We start from the raw sequence: 20201 nt of genomic DNA on the forward strand, positions 1-20201 counted from the left end.
TAAAGATATTTGCCAATGAGGAGTGTCTTTTTTTTTATTATTATAGCTTTTTATTTACCAGATATATGCATGGGTAATTTTACAGCATTGACAATTGCCAAAACTTTTGTTCCAATTTTTCCCCTCCTTCCCCCTCCCCCTCCCCCAGATGGCAGGTTGACTGATACATGTTAAATATGTTAAAGTATAAATTAAATAAAATATATGTATATATATATAATATATATATACATATATATTATTTTATATGTATACAGTTATTTTGCTGTACAAAAAGAATTGGACTTTTAAATAGTGTACATGAAGGAAATCAAAAATCCAGGCATACAAAAATAGAGGGATTGAGAATTCTACGTAGTGGTTCATAGTCATCTCCCAGAGTTCTTTCACTGTGTGTAGCTGGTTCAATTCATTACTGCTCTATTGTTGAAGTATATAATGATCACCTGGTCCTGTTCATTTACTCAGCATCAATTCATGTAAGTTTCTCCTGGCCTTTCTGAAATCATCCTGTTGGTCATTACTTACAGAACAATAATATTCCATAATATTCATATACCACAATTTATTCAGCCATTCTCCACTCAGTTTCCAGTTTCTGGGCACTACAAAGAGAGCTGCCACAAGCATTCTTGCACATACATGCCTCTTTCCCTTCTTTAAAATCTCTTTGGGATACTGCTGGATCAAAGGGTATGAACAGATAACTTTTTTAACATAGTTCCAAATTGCTCTCCAGAATGGCTGGATGTATTCACAATTCCATCAACAATTCTATTTTTAAGAAATTATTTACCTTTTTCATTTCACAAATTCCGTTTTTCAAGGAGTTTTTTACTTTTTTCCATTTTGACAAATCTACCTTTTAATGAGTTATTGTTGTGACCCTGGATATCTTAAAATCAGCAGGAGTCAGGATAAGCAAAAGTCTTTATTCTTGTTCTTTTGGGGTCACTCTCAGGGGATTAGATATAGGAGTCTCTTCACCTCCTTCCTCTCTCTCTACTGTCAAAGAATGAATCTTCTCCTCCTACTCCACCCACTGATCTCACTTCACCTTCTTTGTCCACACCCACCAATCTAGCCAGCACAGAACAGTTAAGTAGGGTCATCCTCCAAACATGTTAACAGAGAATTGTCCAATTGGTAATTAGCCTCAAGTGCTAGGTTACCTTGCATCTGCTCAGTTGTAGCCCTTTACAAGTTATATGCCTTTTTCAAACCCTCTTGTAAAGTTTTCATTTCCTTTCCCCATTTTTCTTCTAGCTCTTTTTAAACATCGTTTTAAATTTCTTCTAGAAGAGCATTGTATGATGTCCATTTTCTATCCATATTTGGGGCTTCATCTGGAGACAATCTTCTTTTAGTCTCCCCAGAAATTGAAATCTGTTCTTCCCTTTCAAATCTATTCTTCCCTTTCACCATAAAAAAAACTATTTATGGTCAGAGTTCTCTTTGCTTTTTTACTCATTTTTTAAGTTGGTATCTGCTTTTAGAGCAAGGGAGGTTTTCAAAGCTTCCTCTACAAGTGGCAACAGCTGTGTTGAACCTGTGCTGATTCACTCCCAGTGCTAGATACTCATGGCCTGGTCCTGTGAGACTCTAAAATTTCAAGATTCACTATTTATCTTTTATGTTTGTGTTGGATGTTTTATACCTTCTCTGTTGATCTTCTAACTTGCAACCAGAGCAGAGTAACCAACATTGCTATAGAATCCTCCCCCTATATTCTCCACCATGTGGAGTCTGCACAGACCTGAGGAGTCCACACCCTGCACCAGGTATACACTGGTATCTATGCTTGGCCTGCTTGTGCCTTTCCTCCTCCCTCTGTGCCCAGCCAAAATAGACCTTTTCTGGCAATCTTTGAAATTATCTTCTGCTGGTAATTTGTTGCACTCCCAATATTCATGGATTCTACTAGTCCAGAACTCAATCAGAGGCTGAATTTGGTAATTAGCTGAAAGTTGTGGGAGAAGATCAGAAAGAAACATTTTTTCTCTCCACCATTTTGGCTCACCCCCCCCCACACACACATATATTTAAAAAAAAAAAAAGAGGAATTATATCCTGCTCAGATAAAGGCAAGCAAATTAGAAAAGTTTGAAAGGCAAAATATGCAAATATTCTTTTGCTTGACTATAGAGAATATGAATTTGTCTAATTTGGTTGTCTGTAGCTATTATTTAATTACTAATTTTAAAATTGATCAAAAATGTTTATTTAAATTTATTACAGAAGTAATTATTCTAGAGACCCTTTGCAAATCAAAACTGGCATTTGTTTATAATAGATCAAATTGGTATGAAAACTTGAAAGCAATTTCTTTTTTTGTTTACATTAAAAGTTCTACAATTCATTAGAGTCTGTGCTAGTTCATCTGGTTTAATAAATCATATGCTAGTACTTATAAATGACACTTACTGGCTCCTCTAGATTCAGTGAATTCAGGCCCTAAAAGCTTGCATTATGAATATTGCCATCCCTTCAGGGTCCTTAAACAGATGTCACGATTCTTTAAGTTTTATACATGTTAGAAATTTAAATATAGATGCATTTACTGTTTGTTGCTATAGGAATAAATATTTGGATGTGAGTAAATACCTTCTCAAGGTTGACCTCAAGTGTCCTAGATAGATCAGATTGAGGCATTTCTTAAATGGCTTAAATCATTATGATTCAAGGGTCATAATTTTTCTGATTTTGTAACTGAATAAGTGACAAAAATAATTAATTCATGTATTTTGTGTTTTTCTAGTGTCATAAATTATTCACTGTGTAGTTTGTAAAGCATACAACTCTTGTCCAGTTTCTTTCAGCTTAGGCCAGCTATTTTTAAAGCACATACTGATCTTAATTTTTCTTATAAGTATCTTGTCTTAAAATTAAACTTTCTTGCACTGATGATTGTGAATTTGTTGATAATAAACAACAAAAGAATCTATGCTTCTCTCTACTACTTCAAGGAATGTTGGAATAAGAATTGTGAATGGGAAATAATTTAGGGATATGGGCTTTTCACTAGTGGAACTTCTATTTTGGCTGAAGATAAAGATCTATGACTTTCTGCTTTAGAAGTCACATAAATCATGAAGTTTACTACAGTGTTGTTGAAACCATGCTCATTGTCATAGGAAGAACTAAGTTGTACAAAAATGGTGAGTAAGGATAATACTAATACCATCTTTAAAGAATGAGTCCCACATAAGATGCAACCTAGTCCCCTGCATAGCCCAACATACCTTTCAAAGGAGGGTTCCTTGGGAGCACCAGAGAAATTAGGGATAATATTTTGAATAGGGTCATACTCATCACCTTGCATTTCCTGAGAAGGACCATCTATTGTCATCTACATAACAGACTAGGGCCATTAGTCATTCAAGATTCTAAAGTTGTAGTGAATGACCTTGAACAGAAGAGTAAAGAAATTGATAGTGTAGGAGGCATTGCTGACAGTCTTAAGAGAATTATTGTATTTCTTATGGTTCTCTTCCATCATGTAGGGGCATTAATACCTCCATCCTTCAAGTGAGAACAAGTCTTTTACATAGTGGTAAAGATATTAATGAACTTTTTTTTTTATATTAATGAACTTTACTGCATACTTGGCAATAGCCCCTTCTAGAAAACCATAAGGATCTTTCCCTTGATCACTAGCTTTCTTTTTTCAGCTTTGACAGCGCCATGCCAAGGCGAGTTCATTTCATGAAGACAATTATTTTGCAATATCTAAATTATGCCAGTTAGGCTAATAAAAGGGTTATTAATGGCCACAACATCCTATCTGCTATGAGGATGCTACCACCCTCCTACCCACATGTCTTACATTGTCAAATTAATTTACTCTGACTTTCACCATTTTGTCTCAGAAATATGTCTACATCAGTTGATCCTTGCACCTAACTTGAGAGGAGAGCTGAAAGTCAGAATTAATATTTTTGAGAAGAGCATAAAACCTTTTTAGTATTTAGGGAAAGGAGTAAAGGGAATTTTATTTCATTGAATTTCAAATTGTCAGGATTGATAAAGAACTTGAGTTCAAATCTTGTTTTAAAGATATAATTTTGTGTATCATCTACAAATCAAGAATTTGGATTAGATTTGTTTCAAAAATCTGGGTTCTAAATACATGTAGAGATAAGACATTAAAGATTTGATAAAATATTTTAAGAAAATAATAGAAAAATCAGATTCTTAGATAAGTTTTACTTATTTTGACAAACTAGTTTTACTCAATAGATTTTTCAAATATTTTGTTGCCTGTGATTCTGGAGAAAAATAGAAATTTAAACACTAATTGTTTTAAGTAGTTTTGGTGAAGTTCTAGTTTATGGAAAATTGTCAAACCTAGAAGATATCTTGAATAACCTAAATAGAGCTCTAAAAATTTTATTATTTTTATGCATCAGAACCATTATTTATCTTCATTTTGCACTCTTCTTACATTTTATTAAACTTCTCTGGATAAATAGTATATGATATCAAGATAATGAGGATAGAATTTACTTTTTTATTGAGAATCTTTCACAGTGACTTGATATTAATAAATAATTACTGAATTAAGCTGAATGAAAAATAAGTTGCTGCAGCTGTTGTTATAACAGTTTAATTTTTACAAAATGATTTCCTGCAAATACCGGATATGTAGGAAATAAAAATGATAGAAGCACTACATGTGATTAAGAAGAGAATCATTATTGTACTTAGTCAAGTCCAAAAGGCTTTTTATTTCTTGTGATAACTAACTGGTTTAAGGCTTTACTCAGTATTCAGTCAGAAGGAGTAGAATGGTCATGAGCCAAAAGAGTCAATTATTTTTTGACTAGCCACCCTGTTGTAGTTCTCTAGATTTCTCCCACAAACAGAATAAATGTGCACCTTAGGGCAAACACAGAGTAGTGAAAAAGGAAGAAGATTTGGAGCAGAACATTACAGGATTACCCAGTGTGAAATTTAAACACCTCCAGGCTAGCTTCCAAGAAATATCAAATGGGGAGCTCTGGGGCTAGCTGGGTTTGGTTGGAGCCTCAACCAGAACCACAGAAACTTTCACCACCTGGACATCATATTGAGTCAGGAGTCTGAATCTGGGAAAAATAAGGGAACCTCAGCTGTTAAACACCAGGCCTAGCTGTGCTGCAGAAAAGTGTCTTTTGCCTTTAGATTAATAGGCAAAGGAACCAGACCATCCTGTGGGTGCAGAGGCAAATGGGCACTTGCAAGAAGGTGAAGCTTTTTCATGGGATTCTGGTCAAAAGGAAAAGCAGAAATGAAGCTATAAGAACCATCTCCACACTCCTTTTTAAGGATATTTACATTAAAACTTCTCATTAAAAAAATGAGAAAAACAAGTTAACCAACTAGAAAAGGTGAAAAAAGAGTCTTAAGGAAGAAAATGATCCTTTGAAAATTAAAATTGGTCAAGGGGAAGCCAGTGAAGCTCAAAGTGACCAAGAAATAATAAAACAAAATGTAAAGAATGAAAAAAAGTAGAATGTAATTTGAAATAATTTATAAGAAAAACAATAGATCTGGAAAACAGTTTAAGAAGAAAGTACAACAATAATTGGACTTTCTAAAAGCAGTGACCAACCAAAGAATCATAACACAATAATGCAAGAAATAATCCAAGAAGATTGTTCTGTAGTGATAGAACATAAGAGGAAAGCAGAAATAGAAAATATCCACCAATCACCAACTCAATGAGATCCTTTCAGGAAAACATAAAGGGATATTATTGCCAAATTTTGAAACCCTCAGATGAAATAGAAAATTTTGCAAGAAACAAGAAAAAAAAAATTAAAATGTGCTGAAAGTACAAATAGAATTGTGCAGGGCTTATCAGTAGCCACACTAAAAGACCACAGGTCCTATTATCATATATACCAGCAATAAAAAAAAAAAAAAAACAAAACAAGACCTGCCAAAATAAAATTTAAGGAACTTAATATGGAAAATTTACATGTTTTAAGTTTGACATCAGCAATTGTGTACTTCAAAAGAAAGATTTGGGCATAGTTAATTAGGATCTGACTCTAAAAAGTAAAACTAGTAAAAGGTAAAAATAGTAATTATGTTATACAAATGAAGTGCAGAAGAATAATAGACACAGAGACATTAGAAGGGAGAGAAGAGCTCATATTTCTGAAAACCTACTCACATCCAGAATGGGTTAAATTGACAACACTATACTATAATGAATATAGCATCCTTCAAAGTCTATAAAGAAATAAGAGAAGGAAATAGGAGGAGGGAATAAGAAAAGGTGGGATACAGAAGGATGTGTAGTAGGTTTATGGAAGTGAGATAAGGTGTATTGATTAATAGGCAAAGGGATAAAAGATAAGGTGAAGTACAGAAGGATATATAAAGTAATGGTAGTGGGAAAAGATATATAGATAAGTGGGAATGAGATAAAGAGGAAAGGAAATGGTGGGGGGATGTTAAGTAACAGAAATATAATTTAAGGAGCAAAATTAAAATAGAAGAGTTAGCAGGAATAGAAAATAAGGGACTTACACAAACACTACCTCAAGGATCAGAAGTAGAATTTACTAGGAAAAAAAGAGTAGGACTAGTAATCATTGAAACTTAAAGATTCAATCAAAATTAAAATCTACATATTATTTTTGTTTTAGATGCATGTTTACATATGGGTAAATATATATGCATATATATTTGAGTATATGTATACATGTAAATCTATGTATGTGTGTATATAGATAACTGTATGTATGTAGGTCTGTGGGTAGGTGTGAATGTGTGTATAGTCTGCTGGGGGGGGTGATGAAAAGGAAAAAAAAATAAAGTAAAAGTGCTCAGCAGAAAAAAAAAAGAATAATCTACAAGGAAGCAAAGAAAAGGTGGACACTCATGAATATAATTTCTTCTTTTATTATATATGATTTCTTGAAATGAATATTTACTGTTATATAGTTTGAATCCTCCATGATATTCTGCTGGTTATATGACAATGTTTTGTTTCATTTTCTTTTTATTTTTCTTTTCTGTCTCCTTTTTTCTCTATTCTGTTTTTCTTATTTCATATTTAGTTCAATATTTTTTTCAAAAGAAAAAAAAAGAGTGTTTCCTAATTATACTAGCTTCCAAATCAAGTTTCCAAGTAACCATTCATCTAGATCGAAGTTCACAATCTTCTTCCCTCTCCTTCAAATGAACTCAAAACATATCCTTCAGATGATCAAGAAAACATACCCTACTAAAGAGTTTGACTGCACAAATGACTAACAAGATGGAGAATTTGCCATTTTCTTTGATTCCCAAATGATAGGAGTTTAATGTAGAGGGCCTAAGAATGCACATTGTCTGAATATAAGTGGATCCAAGGAGCAAGAGGTAGGAATTAAAAGAAGAAGGACTGGTCTCAGGTGCTTGGCTAGTTGATTCAACAGCATCTTTGGCCATTTGAATCAACTTAAAGAATTCTCACTATATATATATACATATATATATATATGTATAAATATATATATATGTATATATATATATATATATATATATATATATATATATATATATATATATATATATATATATATATATATATATATATATATATATATTCCTAGTCATTGAATGATTTATGAATCATTTTGTTTTAAATATCAGGGGACTGACCTGAATCAGTTCCTCCCAGAATGCACCACTAACACTCAAAAAAATGTATGTACCGGAAATAAAGCAATTACAGCTTTCTCTACATAATAAGAAATGAGGAATCTCAACAAAATAGTAACCTTGTGAATTAAGTGGATAATACTAAAAATCCACAGATTTGTGTTCCAAAATCCATTAGAAATTTGTTTGCTGCTGCAATTATCTACGCTGATGAATACACTGATCAAAGCGAATTCCAAAGAACTCATAATGAAAAATGTTATTCACCTTCAAAGAGAAAACTGATGAACATAAAGTGCATATTGAAGCATATATTCTTCACTTTTAAAATACTCTTAATTTTTTTTGCAACATTGTTAATATGGAAATGTGTTTTGCATGACTTCACATGTATATGAGTATCATATTTCTTGATTTCTCAATGGGTAGGGTGGGATTGGGAGGAGGAAAATAATTTGGAGCTCAAAATTTTTAAAAGCATGTTTAAAACTTTGGAAGTTAAAAATAAATAATAGTCAGAAAGTGAAGAGAATTAATGAGGAGAACAAGGTAATAAATCCTTAAAATGAAAAGTACAGCAAACAAACAAACAAAAAAAAAAACTAATAAAAATAAAGAAGAATGGAAAGGAGGAGAGATTTGAAATTTATCACTTAATGAGAGAGGACAAAACAGGAAGACTTAGATAATTAAATGAAAGGAAGAAAAAAGAACGAATAAGTTAAATAAAACTTCAAAAATAAGAAAGGGATTGAAAAACATAACTGAAGTTAGTATAAAGGATAAGAGATCCTTGAAGAATATGGTTGCTTTAAAGTTGATTAAATAAAATAACTATAGGGATAAAGCACTATCTAAAAGGAAGGGGGAAAAAGGAAAAATATTTAAATAGATTAGATGATTAGATTTTGGGAAACCAAGATGGTGGAATAAGCAGTAAATTTCAATAACTCTATCATATTCAACTCCAAACAACCATAAAATGGTATTTCAAAACAAATCATGGAAGAGCAGGATCCCAAAAAGATAGGGTGAAATAACCATTTAGCTCCCCAAATTTGGAAGATCCACAAAAAAGCTTTGTTTTACCTAGGTAAAGGGAATGCAATCCAGGATAGGAAGTATCCTAGCAAGTCGACAACCACCTATAGCAAGCTACAGTTCAACAAACCAGCTGGAGATCCTAAAGCTCAATGTGGTGGAGCAAGCAAATGCCCACAACAGAACTCCCCCAATACCACAGTGGAATTGGCAAGCTCCAACTCTGAGCCTAGCCTTTGGAAAACAGGTAACCTACAGCTTCCACACCTCTGAAATATTTAGTATAGCTCTTGGGAAGTGCAGAAAAACCCACTGGCCTTAGCAATTTGCAGCCACCATCTCCAGAACCTTGGCTCAGCACTAGATAAGCTGCCAAACAACACTGGCCTTCAGCTGCATCAAGCACAAAGATTCCTGGTGGGTCTCAGGACAACATCAGGGAGGCATCAAGTCCAGTCAGTATCTACAGCCCTTGACACAAGTATTCTGAAACAGTACCCAACCACCTGGGGCAGAGCACCAATTAAAAAGAAAGGGAAAGGATTAAAAGAGATGAACAAGGGGCAGCTAGGTGGCACAGTGGATAGAGCACCAGCCTTGAATTCAGAAGGACCAGAGTTCAAATCTAGTCTCAAACACTTAACACTTTCTAGCTGTGTGACCCTGGGCAAGTCACTTAACCCCAGCCTCAGGGAAAAAAAAAAAAAAAAGAAAGATGAACAAAACAACCCCTCTCCCCAAAAAGAAAAACAACAAAAAATAAATCTAACCATTGAAAGTTATGAAGTGACAGGCAAAATCAAGACAAAAGCTCAGAAGGAAACAACAATGTCAAAACACCTATGGGCAAAATCCCAAAGGAAAACAGGAAGTAGTCTCAATCCCAGAAAGAACTCATGGAAGCACTCAAAAAGAAGCTTAAAATCACATAAGAGAGGAAGAAGAAAAATTAGGAAAAGAAATAAGAATTATGCACAAAGATTATGGAAAACAGTCAAAGAACTTGAAAAAAGAAAACAGCTACTTGGTCAAATGGAAAATGAAATATAAAAATCCATTGAAGATAATAACTTTTTAAAAAGTACAATTGGATAAAGGGAAAAGAAAGTACAAAATCTAATTTAGGAAAACAACTCTTTACAAGTTAGAAATGGACAAGTGGAAGCTAATGACTAATGAGACATTGGAGTCAAATAAATTCAAAAGAAAAAAAAAGTGGAAGAAAAAATAATATACCTCTTGGGAAAAATAACTACCCTGGAAAATAGATGCAATATCTATTAGACTACCTGAAAGCTATAATCAAAAAAGATTATGTAGCCTTTTTCAAGAATTTATCAAGAAGAATTGCCCAGGTATCCTAGAACTAGACTACAAAATAGGTATTGAAAGAATAAAATGATCATTTTAAGAAAATACAAAATAAAAGTTCTGAGGAACATTATAAGTCAAATTTTAGAACCATCAGGTCAAGGAAAAAAATATTGCAATTATCTAGGAAGAAATAGTTTATTGAGCCACTCCCCAGTTGATGGGCATTCCCATCATTTTTGTCCTGAGAAGAGAGTTCAACTCACACCCATGCCCTCTGTCTATATACTCCTTCTAACTACCATAATAATGAGAATATTCTAATGACTTAAAATATCATCCTCCCATATAGGAATGTAAATAGATAAATCTTATTAAGTCCCTTATGATATTACTTTATCACTTTCTTGGTTATCTCCTTATGGTTCTCCTCAGTCTTGAGGAAGAATTTTGTAATCAAAATTTTCATTCAGCTCTAGTTTTTTTTTTTTTTTTTTTTTTTTTTTTTTTTTTTTGCTAAGGCAATTGGGGTTAGGTGACTTGCCTAGTGTCACATAGCTAGGAAGTATTAAGTACCTGAGGCTAGATTTGAACTCAGTTCCTCCTGACTTCAGGGCTCGTGCTCTATCCATTGTACCATCTAGCTGCCCCTGCTCTAGACTTTTCATCATGAATGCTTGAAAATTCTCTGTTTCATTGAATAGCCACCTTTTCCTCTGAAGGATTATACCCAATTTTGCTGATTTTCCATTGCACTCCTAGCTTCCTTGCTCTCCTTAATATCATATTCTAAGTGCTCTGGTCCTTTATCCAGATCTTGTGTTATTTTGTGTTATACTGGTTGCTTGCAATATTTTCTCCTTGACTTGGGAGTTGCAGAATTTGGCTATAATATTGTTGGGAGTTTTCATTTTAGGTTCTCTTTCAAGAGGTGATTGGTGGATTTTTTTCAATTTCTATTTTACCCTCTGTTTCTAGAATATCAGGACAGTTTTCCTTGATAATTTCTTGAAAAGACAATGATTAGGCTCTTTTTTTTTTTGATCATTATTTTTAGGTAGACCAGTCATGTTTAAATTATCTCTCCAAGATCTATTTTCCAGGTCAATTGTTTTTCCAATGAGATATTTCAATTTTTTCCTACACTTTTTTTAGTGTTTCTTTCTTGAATCTTGAATTTTCATAAAGTTATTAGCTTCCATTTGCTTAATTCTATTTTTAAGGAATTATTTTCCTCCTTTCTCAATTGACCAATTTTGCTTTTTAAAGCATTCTTTTCCTCAGCATTTTTTTTGTGTTTCCTTTTGCACCTCTCTCAATGCATTCCCTAAATTTTCTTCTCTCTCTCTCTCTCTCTCTCCCTTACTTGATTTTCAAAGTCTCATTTGTGCACTTCCATGTCCTGAGTCCAATTTTTATCTTTCTTGGAGTCTTTGGATATAGGAGCTTTGACTTTGTTATCAACTTTTGAGTATGTTTTGATCTTCCTTATGACTATAATAACTTTCTTTTTTTAAATAGTTTTTATTTACCAGATATATGCATGAGTAATTTCACAACATTGACAATAGCCAAAAGTTTTTGTTCCAATTTTTCCCTTCCTTGCCCCCACCCCCTCCCCGAGATGGCAGGCAGACTAATAATTGTTAAATACAATATAAGTATACATGTTCATACAGTTATTTTGCTGCACAAAAAGAATCAGACTTTGAAATAGTGTACAATTAACCTGTGAAGGAAATAAAAAATGAAGGCAGACAAAAATAGAGGGATTAGGAATTCTATGAAGTGCTTCATACTTATTTCCCAGAGTTCTTTCACTGTTTCTGGGTCAATTTATTACTGCTCTCTTGGAACTACTTTGGTTCATCTCATTGTTAAAGAGGGCCACAACCATCAGAATTCATCATCATATAGTATTATTGTTGAATAATGATCTCCTGGTTCTACTTATTTTACTCACCATCAGTTCATGTAAATCTCTCCAGGCCTTTCTGAATCCATCCTGCTGGTTGTTTCATACAGAATAATACTATTCCATAACATTCATATTCCACAATTTATTCAGCCATTCTTCAATTGGTGGGCATCAACTCAGTTTCCCGTTTCTGGCCACTACACAGAGGGCTTCAAAAAACATTCTTGCACATACAGGTCATTTTTCCTTCTTTAAGATCTCTTTGGGATATAACCCCAGGAGTAACACTTTTTCATAAGTTCCCTTAAAATTCTTGACCTTTTGTTTTTCCATATGAACTTTGTTGTTGTTATTTTTTTCTAGGTCATTAAAATAGTTTTCTGGGAGTCTGATTAGCGCTAAATAAATAGATTAGTTTAGGTAAGGTAGCATTGTCCTCTTTATTACATTTGCTCGCTCTATCCAATACCATTTAATGTTTTTCCAATTATTTAAATGTGACTTTATTTGTGTGGAAAGTGTAGTTTTGCTGATATAGTTTCTGATTTTCTTTTGGCAGATAGATTCTCAAATATTTTATACTATTAGTAGTTACTTTAAATGGAATTTCTCTTTGTAACTCTGTTGGATTTTGTTAGTGATATATAAGAATGCTGATGACTTATAATGGTTTATTGAGTATCTTGCAACTTTGCTAAAGGTGTGGATTATTTCTAACAGCTTTTTATTAAAATCTCCAAGGTTCTCTAAGTATACCATCATATCATCAGCAAAGAGTGATAATTTGGTTTCCTTATTACCCACTCTAACTCCTTTAATCTCTTTCTAAACTCTTATTGCCGAAGCTTGAATTTCTAATACAATATTAAATAGTAATGGTGATAGTGGGCAAACTTGTTTCACTCCTGATCTTATTGGGAATGGTTCCCATTTATCCCCATTAGATATGATGTTTATTGATGGTTTTAAATAGATGGTACTGATTATTTTAAGGAAAAGTTCATTTATTCCTATACTCTCAAGTGTTCTTAATAGGAATGGATGTTGGATTTTATCAAATGCTTTTTCTGCATCTATTGAGATGATCATATGTTTTTTGTTCATTTGGTTATTGATATGAACAATTATACTATCAGTTTGCCTAATATTGAACCAGCCCTGCATTCCTGCTTGGTCATGGTGTATTATCCTGGGGATGATTTTCTGTAGTCCTTTTGCTAATATTTTATTTAAGATTTTAGGGAGATTGTTATATAATTTTCCTTCTCTATTTTCAACCTACCTGGTTTAGGGATCAGTACCATGTCTGTGTCATAAAAGGATTTTGGTAGGACTCCTTTGTTCCCTATTTTTTTCAAATAGTTTATATAGCATTGAGGTTAATTGTTCTTAAATGTTTGGTAGAAATCACATGAAAATCCTTCTGGTCCTGGGTTTTTTTTCTTAAGGAGTTGATTAATAGCATGTTCTTTTTTTTTTTTTCTGAAATGGGACTATTTTAGCAATTTACTTCCTCCCCTGTTAATCTGGGAAGCCTATATTTTTGGAGGTAGTCATCCATTTCATTTAGGTTATCATATTTATTGGCATAAAATTGGGCAAAATAATTCCTCATTATTGCGCTAATTTCCTCTTCATTGGTGGAAAGTTATCCTTTTTCATTTTTAAGACTAACAATTTGATTTTTCTCTTTGCTTTTTCTAATCATATTTACCAAAGTTTATTTTATTGTTTTTTTTTTCATAAAACCAATTGTTTTTTTATTTATTAATTCAATAGTTATTTTTTTTTTACTTTCAATATTATTAATTTCTCCTTTTAATTTTAGAATTTCAAGTTTAATATTTGATTGGGGGGTTTAATTTGTTCTTTTTCTAGCTTTTTAAAGTTGCAAGCCCAATTCGTTGATCTTCTCTTTCTCTATTTTATTCAAGTAAGCCTCTAAAGATATAAAGTTTTCCCTAATTACCGCTTAAGCTGCATTCCACAAATTTTGGCATGATGTCTCATCATTGTCATTTTCTTGGGTGAAATTATTAATTGTTGCTGTTTCAACCAGTCATTCTTCAAGATGAGATTATTTAGTTTCCAATTACTTTTTGGTCTATTTACCACTAACTTTTTGTTGAATGTAGTTTTTATTGCATCATGATTTGAAAAGAACACATTTACTATTTCTACCTTCCTGCATTTAATTTTGAGATCTTTATTTCCTAATATATGGTCATTTTTTGCATAAGTTCCATGAACTGCTGAGAAGAAAGCATACTCCTTTCTGTCTCCATTCAGTTTTCTCCAAAGATCTATCATACCTAATTTTTCTAATATTCTATTTACCTCTTCAATTCCTTTCTTATTTGTTTTGTGGTTTGATTTATCTAATTCTGAGAATGCATGGTTGAGATCTCCCACTATTATAATTTTTGCTGTCTTTTTCTTCTTGAAACTCTTAACTTCTCCTTTAGGAAGTTAGATGCTATACCACTTGGTGCTTATATGTGTAATATTGATATTGCTTCATTGTCTATGCTACCCTTTAGCAAGACATAGTTTCCTTCCTTATCTCTTTTAATTAGCTCAATTTTTGCTTTTGCTTCTTCTGAGATAAGGGTGGCTACTCCTGCTTTTTCTACTTCACTTGAAGCATAAAAGATTCTGCTCCAGCCTTTTACTGTTATTCTATATATATCTCCCTGCTTTAAATGTGTTTCCTCTAGGCAACATATTGTAGGTTTCTAGGTTTTTGATCCTGTCTATCTGCCTCTGCTTTATGGGAATGTTAATCCCATTCACATTTATGGTTAAAATTACTAATTCTGAATTTCCTGCCATTTTATCATCCCCAGATTATGCTTTTCTTTTTCTTGTCCCTATTTTTCCTCCTTCCCAAGTATTAAACTTATAAGCACCACTTGCCTCATGCAGCTCTCCCTCTTTAGAATCCCTCCCACTCCCTTTGAATTCCTTCCCTTGTCTTGTACCTTTCCCTTATTACTCTTTTCCTTTTCGCTTTTCCTCTCCCATTTTTTAATGCAGTGAGAAAAGTTTCTCTGTAAACCAAATATGTCAATTATTTTCTCTTTGAGCCAAATCTGATGAAAGTAAGATTCACACAATGTTTATCCCCCTCTCTAAATTCCCTCAGATATGATAGGTTTCCTTTGTCTCTTCGTGGGGTGAAGTTTCCCTCTTTTTATCTCCCCTTCTCCCTTTTTCTGATACTATCCTCTTTCTATTTCTACTTCCTTTTTTATGTTACATCAATAATATCAAATTATACATGTACTCTTTATGTATATGCATAATAGAAATATTATTTTCAGTAGTTCTTTTTGCCTTCTTCTGCTTCTTTTTAGTCCTATAGTTGGAGGTCAATTTTTTTTGTTTAGTTCTGTTTTTTTTTTTTTTCCCTTTGAAACAAATGGAATTCATCTGTTTTATTAAATGTCCATCTTCTTCCATGGAAGAAAATGCTCAGTTCAGCTGGGTAATTTACTCTTGGATGCATTCCAAGTTCTTTTGCCTTTCAGTATATCAGATGCCAGGCCCTTCGATCTTTTAATGTGGAAGCAGCTAGATCTTGAGTGATCCTTATTGTGGCTCCTTGGTATTTGAATTGTTTTATTCTGGCTGATTGTAACATTTTTACCTTAGTCTGATAGTTCTGAAATTTAGGTACAATATTCCTTGGAGTTTTTATTTTAAGGTCTTTTTCAGAAATTGTTCGATGAATTCTTTCAATGGCTATTTTACCTTATGATTCTATTACATCTGGGCAGTTCTCTTTGATGATTTACTGTAAAATAGTATCTAGTCTCTTTTTTCATCATAATTTTCAGGAAGTCAAATAATCCTCAGATTATCACTCCTAGATCTATTTCCCAGGCCTATTGTTTTTCCAGGTAACATTTTTTAATTTTTTTAATTTTTTTTTGTTTTTCTTGACCGATTCTTGACGTCTCAATGAATCATTCATTCCTATTTGTTTAGTTCTGATTTTTAATGAGTTATTTTCTTCATTAGCTTTTTTTTACTTCTTTTTGTATGTGTCCAATTGAGTTTTTAAATGAGTTGTTTTGCTCTATGGAATTGTTTTACATTTCACTTTTTTTTTTTTTTTTTTTTTTAATGAGTTATTTTCTTTTTCCGATTCACAAATCCTAATTTCTTTGGAGTTCTTTTTCTTTTCCAATTCAAAAATCCTACTTTCCAGGGAGTTCTTTATCTTTTCCCTTTCACAAATTCTGTTTCCCTGGGAGTTCTTTACCTTTTCCAATTCACCTTTCAGGAAGTAGTTTACTTTTTCCACTCTATCAATTTTTTTCATTAAGTGAGTTATAAGCTTTTCTGTAGTCTCTTGCAGAGCCTCTCTTTTCCCCAATTTTCTTCTAGTTCTCTGTTAAGATTTTTTATAATTTCTTCTAGGAGAGCCTTGTGTAAAGGGGACCAGGTTACATCCCCCTTTAGGGTTTTGTCTGGAGACCTTCTGCTATTATTCTCCTTAGCATTGACAACCTACTCTCTTTCTGTATAGAAGCTAGCAATGGTTTGTTTGGCTTTTTTACTAATTTTTTTAAAGTCTTTAGGGTCTGCCTTCAGAGCAAGGAGGTTACCAGCTTCCTCTGCAGAGCAGGGATAGAAATATGGACAGAAGGTATCCTGCTAATGGGCTGCAAAGAGCAGCTGAACTGTGGAAGTGCTCTGGGAAAAGCTCTGCACCAGAAGTGTCTCTAACCTGGGGTGGGCAGTGAGGCTGGGGAAGTTATATTGCCCCAGGCTGAATCCTCCCCACCCCCCACCCCCCATCCCCATAGATTAGAGGTTGCCCCATGCTGAGCCCCCCTTGCCATGGAGATGTGTGACTGCCTCAGGCAAAAGCCCCATGCTGCAGATATTGGCTGCACAGCTGTGCTGTGGTCTGTGCTTAGTCACTCTCTTCCCATTTTGGGTGGGTGTAGCCAGATCCTGTTAGATTCTGGCATTTTTTTTTGGAATACCCTCTATCTTTGGCTTTAATTTCTCTGCTGATCTACTGCTTTGCAAGCGAGGCAGAGCAGCCAACCTGTAGTAGAGTCCTCCCCATAAAATTTCCAGCCACGGAGACCACCCACAGCCGGTCTACTTAATATGCTTGCCTCTGGTTCTATCCCTGCTTGCACTGGCCTGCTCCTGCCACTTAGGACAAACCTTTTCTGGTGATCTTCCAGATTATCTTCGGCTGATAAATTGTTGTACTTCCAGTCTTTGTGAATTTTACCCGTGAAGCACTATTTTTGAGGCTGAATTTGGTAATTAGTAGTAAGGGTATGAGAGGAGCTTAGAATGTTGTGTATGCCTTCTCCACCATCTTGGCTAAATCCAGAAACTTTTTTTGTTGTTGTTGTTGTTGTTTGCTGCTAATTTTCCTAGCCTATTACTCTGCATTTAACTCTTTGTTAAAATAGGGTTCTGTTTCCAGGGTAGAGCGTACACGGCCCCAAGCTTCAGGGGCCTTATATACCTGTTTTCAGAAATCCTTCTAGAAATCTGACCACAAACATTCTTTTCTGCCATGAAGCTGTTAGGTATGTCCTTGCCCCTCTAGTACTAAGATCTACTGAGCTGAGTAGAGTTGGGATTCCACTGACAGAGATATGCTGGGATTGCACACCAGACTTCCATTTGTTGCCACATACCATCTCCACTGACCTTCTGAGTCCTCTCTGGCATCCCCAGGCTAAGAGGTCTAGAAACCTCCCGCACTGCTGTTGATTCAGAGGTCCCCCTTATTGATGCTGGGGTCTGGGCAGGAGCTGGGGCTGGTCTAGGCTGGCCTGCACTGGGATTATGCTGAACTTCCTGGTCTTGTATGATGTCTCTGGACTGAGAAGTCTGGAAGTCACCAGTATAGTTGCTGATTCAAGGGTCAGCCAGTGCCATACCTAGGGCTGGGTCTAGCTCTGAGGTTGTGATAGCACTCCTTGTCCCAGAACTGCATACTACTGGCATAGACCTTTTCTTCTATATTTTTAAGTTGGAAAATGTTCTCCTCCATCTTTTTGGATGTTCTATTGCTCTAAAATTTGTTTTGAGTCATTATTTAAAAGAAATTGGAGCAGTGGGCAAGCTCCTGCTTTTACTCCACCATCTTGGCTCCACCTTTTAATGCATATTAATTGATCAACTATACTTAAAGTGTCCTATTTATATATCAAAACCAAAATCTGCTATTATAATTTTTAAAATATCAAGACTGGAAAAAATGTTGGTAAAAATATATATAAGACAAACCAAGATCTCTTCTCAGCAAGCTTGCAAGCTTGGCTTTACATTTTTATGGGCTCAATCTTACACTGCCTTTTGAGAGTTCTAGAAAGCATATTTTGGAATTTGGCAGACAGTCTATGACCCTGAGTGAGTCACTTTACCTGTGTGTGTGTGTGTGTGTGTGTGTGTGTGTGTGTGTGTGTGTGTGTGTGTGTGTGTATGTGTGACTTATCTGTAGAAGGTGATGGAAAGGAGACTATATGATAACTGAAGTGCTTTCAAACTCTATCTTGGATTTCAGAACAGCAAAATATATACTAGAAAACTAATTAGATACTAGTTACATATTAACTCTTACTTTCCTTGCACAAGGCTTTTTTAGTAAAAGAGGGCCTAAAATGGAATGAATAAAAACATTGTAATATTTTATGAGTGCAGGGTAAGTACATCGTTTAAAAGACTGATTGTTGTGGGGTTGTTGTTGGTTCCAGTGATGGTGTTTTGATAAAATAAGAATTTAGGGAAGGAGGTGGATAGTGAAATAATTTAGTCTAAAGGAAATAGCAGCATTATAAATTGAGAAAAACCATTTTCTATGGTACATTAAGAATAAGTAAACCAGAAATACAGGATATTACATTGGACAGCATTGATGCCAGGTGTTATTTTGCTTGCAAAAAATATGCATTTTGTAAAGATCATAAAAAGGATGAATTCTCAAGCTGACATTCAGTGAGGATATACAATGAGAAAGAACAAAGTGTGATTGCTTCATCAGGAAAAATAAATTAAAATTCACAATTGTGAGCATCTTCTTCAGACTTTGCAGGAAAAACAATAATGTGGAGCTTTCTCCCCCTTTTTTCTCTTATAAGCTTTTAGTAAAGTCTGAAAAGTGCTCATTGCAGTTCAAAATATATTGGCAGAACTACCTAGTGTTGAAATCTTTTCTTTGTGTTACTGTGAAAATCTATTCTGATTAATGATAAACAAACCTCAAAAGGCTCATTGGTTTCAAAAGGCATCCAAAAGTGGAATTTAGGAAGGACAAAAGTCTTTAGATTAGACTACTCAGGAGACTGCTTTTTCTTCTGATCATTTTCATTCTTTAGATTACAATTAGACCAGTCATAGAGTTAAATGCTTACTCCAGTATTTTATTTCTTCCACATCCTTTGCTGTTTCAAGTCAAATAATTTAAATAGGTTGAGGGGGAATGTGGGGAGAGTGAGAGTTAAAGACTGTATCAAATCTAAAGAAAAGCTATTATGCAGAATAAGCTTCATTTGGCACACAGATTCATGCTGATTTAACCTTCAGATTCACAAATTCAGTCAGGGTTCTTATCCCTATGATTTTTTTCCCTATTTTTCCTATTTTTTCCCTTTTATTTTCCTTTTTTTTCCTATATTTCCTTGTGTTGTTTTTTTTTTGGCATTTTATTTATTCCTTAGAAAACAGAAATGTTTAACAAGATTCCTTAGAAATAATTATGGTAGGTTTGTCTAAAACAAAATAAATTCAAGTATTTTTTCCTTTGAATCAAAATTAAACTTTTAGCTACTTTTTTTCAGTTATGTAATTTTAATATGGAAGTGAGTGAAATGAAATTCATTTCTCAAATTTAATTTGCATGATACAGTTCAGAATCTTCATTTTTTATTGTTAAATAATAATATTCTGTTCCATATTAATATACACATCTTTCTGAATACTGAAAGTACCTTGAAAGACATGATTATTAATGTCATTAAAGGTGATTTCAAATAATCATCTCATCACTTTCACTAACAATTTTCTGAGTTGTATCTTTTATTTATTCATCTGCTTGTTTAAATGATCCTATGCTGTAATTTCACCATATCACGTAGTGTAAAAATTCTCTCCACTGATTCAAATAGCAATTCTTCTGTAATGTAATGTCATGTAGGGTTGTCTGATGATATTGAATAGATAAGTTACTTACCCGAGATCACATATCTGTTTCTGAAACATACTGTTTCAGGACTTAAATCCAACTTTTGACTCCAAGAGTCATAGGGCTAAG

General features: G+C 33.8%; 1 protein-coding gene across 4 annotated transcripts in view; it reads left to right on the plus strand.

The window, feature by feature from the left end:
• The window catches only part of GRID2 (glutamate ionotropic receptor delta type subunit 2), a 1921766-nt gene that overhangs the window by 1019544 nt on the left and 882021 nt on the right, over nucleotides 1-20201 (plus strand). The gene's annotated exons all lie outside the window — the stretch shown is intronic.

Source organism: Sminthopsis crassicaudata, chromosome 6 (assembly GCF_048593235.1).
Source record: "Sminthopsis crassicaudata isolate SCR6 chromosome 6, ASM4859323v1, whole genome shotgun sequence".
NCBI classification, from domain to species: domain Eukaryota; kingdom Metazoa; phylum Chordata; class Mammalia; order Dasyuromorphia; family Dasyuridae; genus Sminthopsis; species Sminthopsis crassicaudata.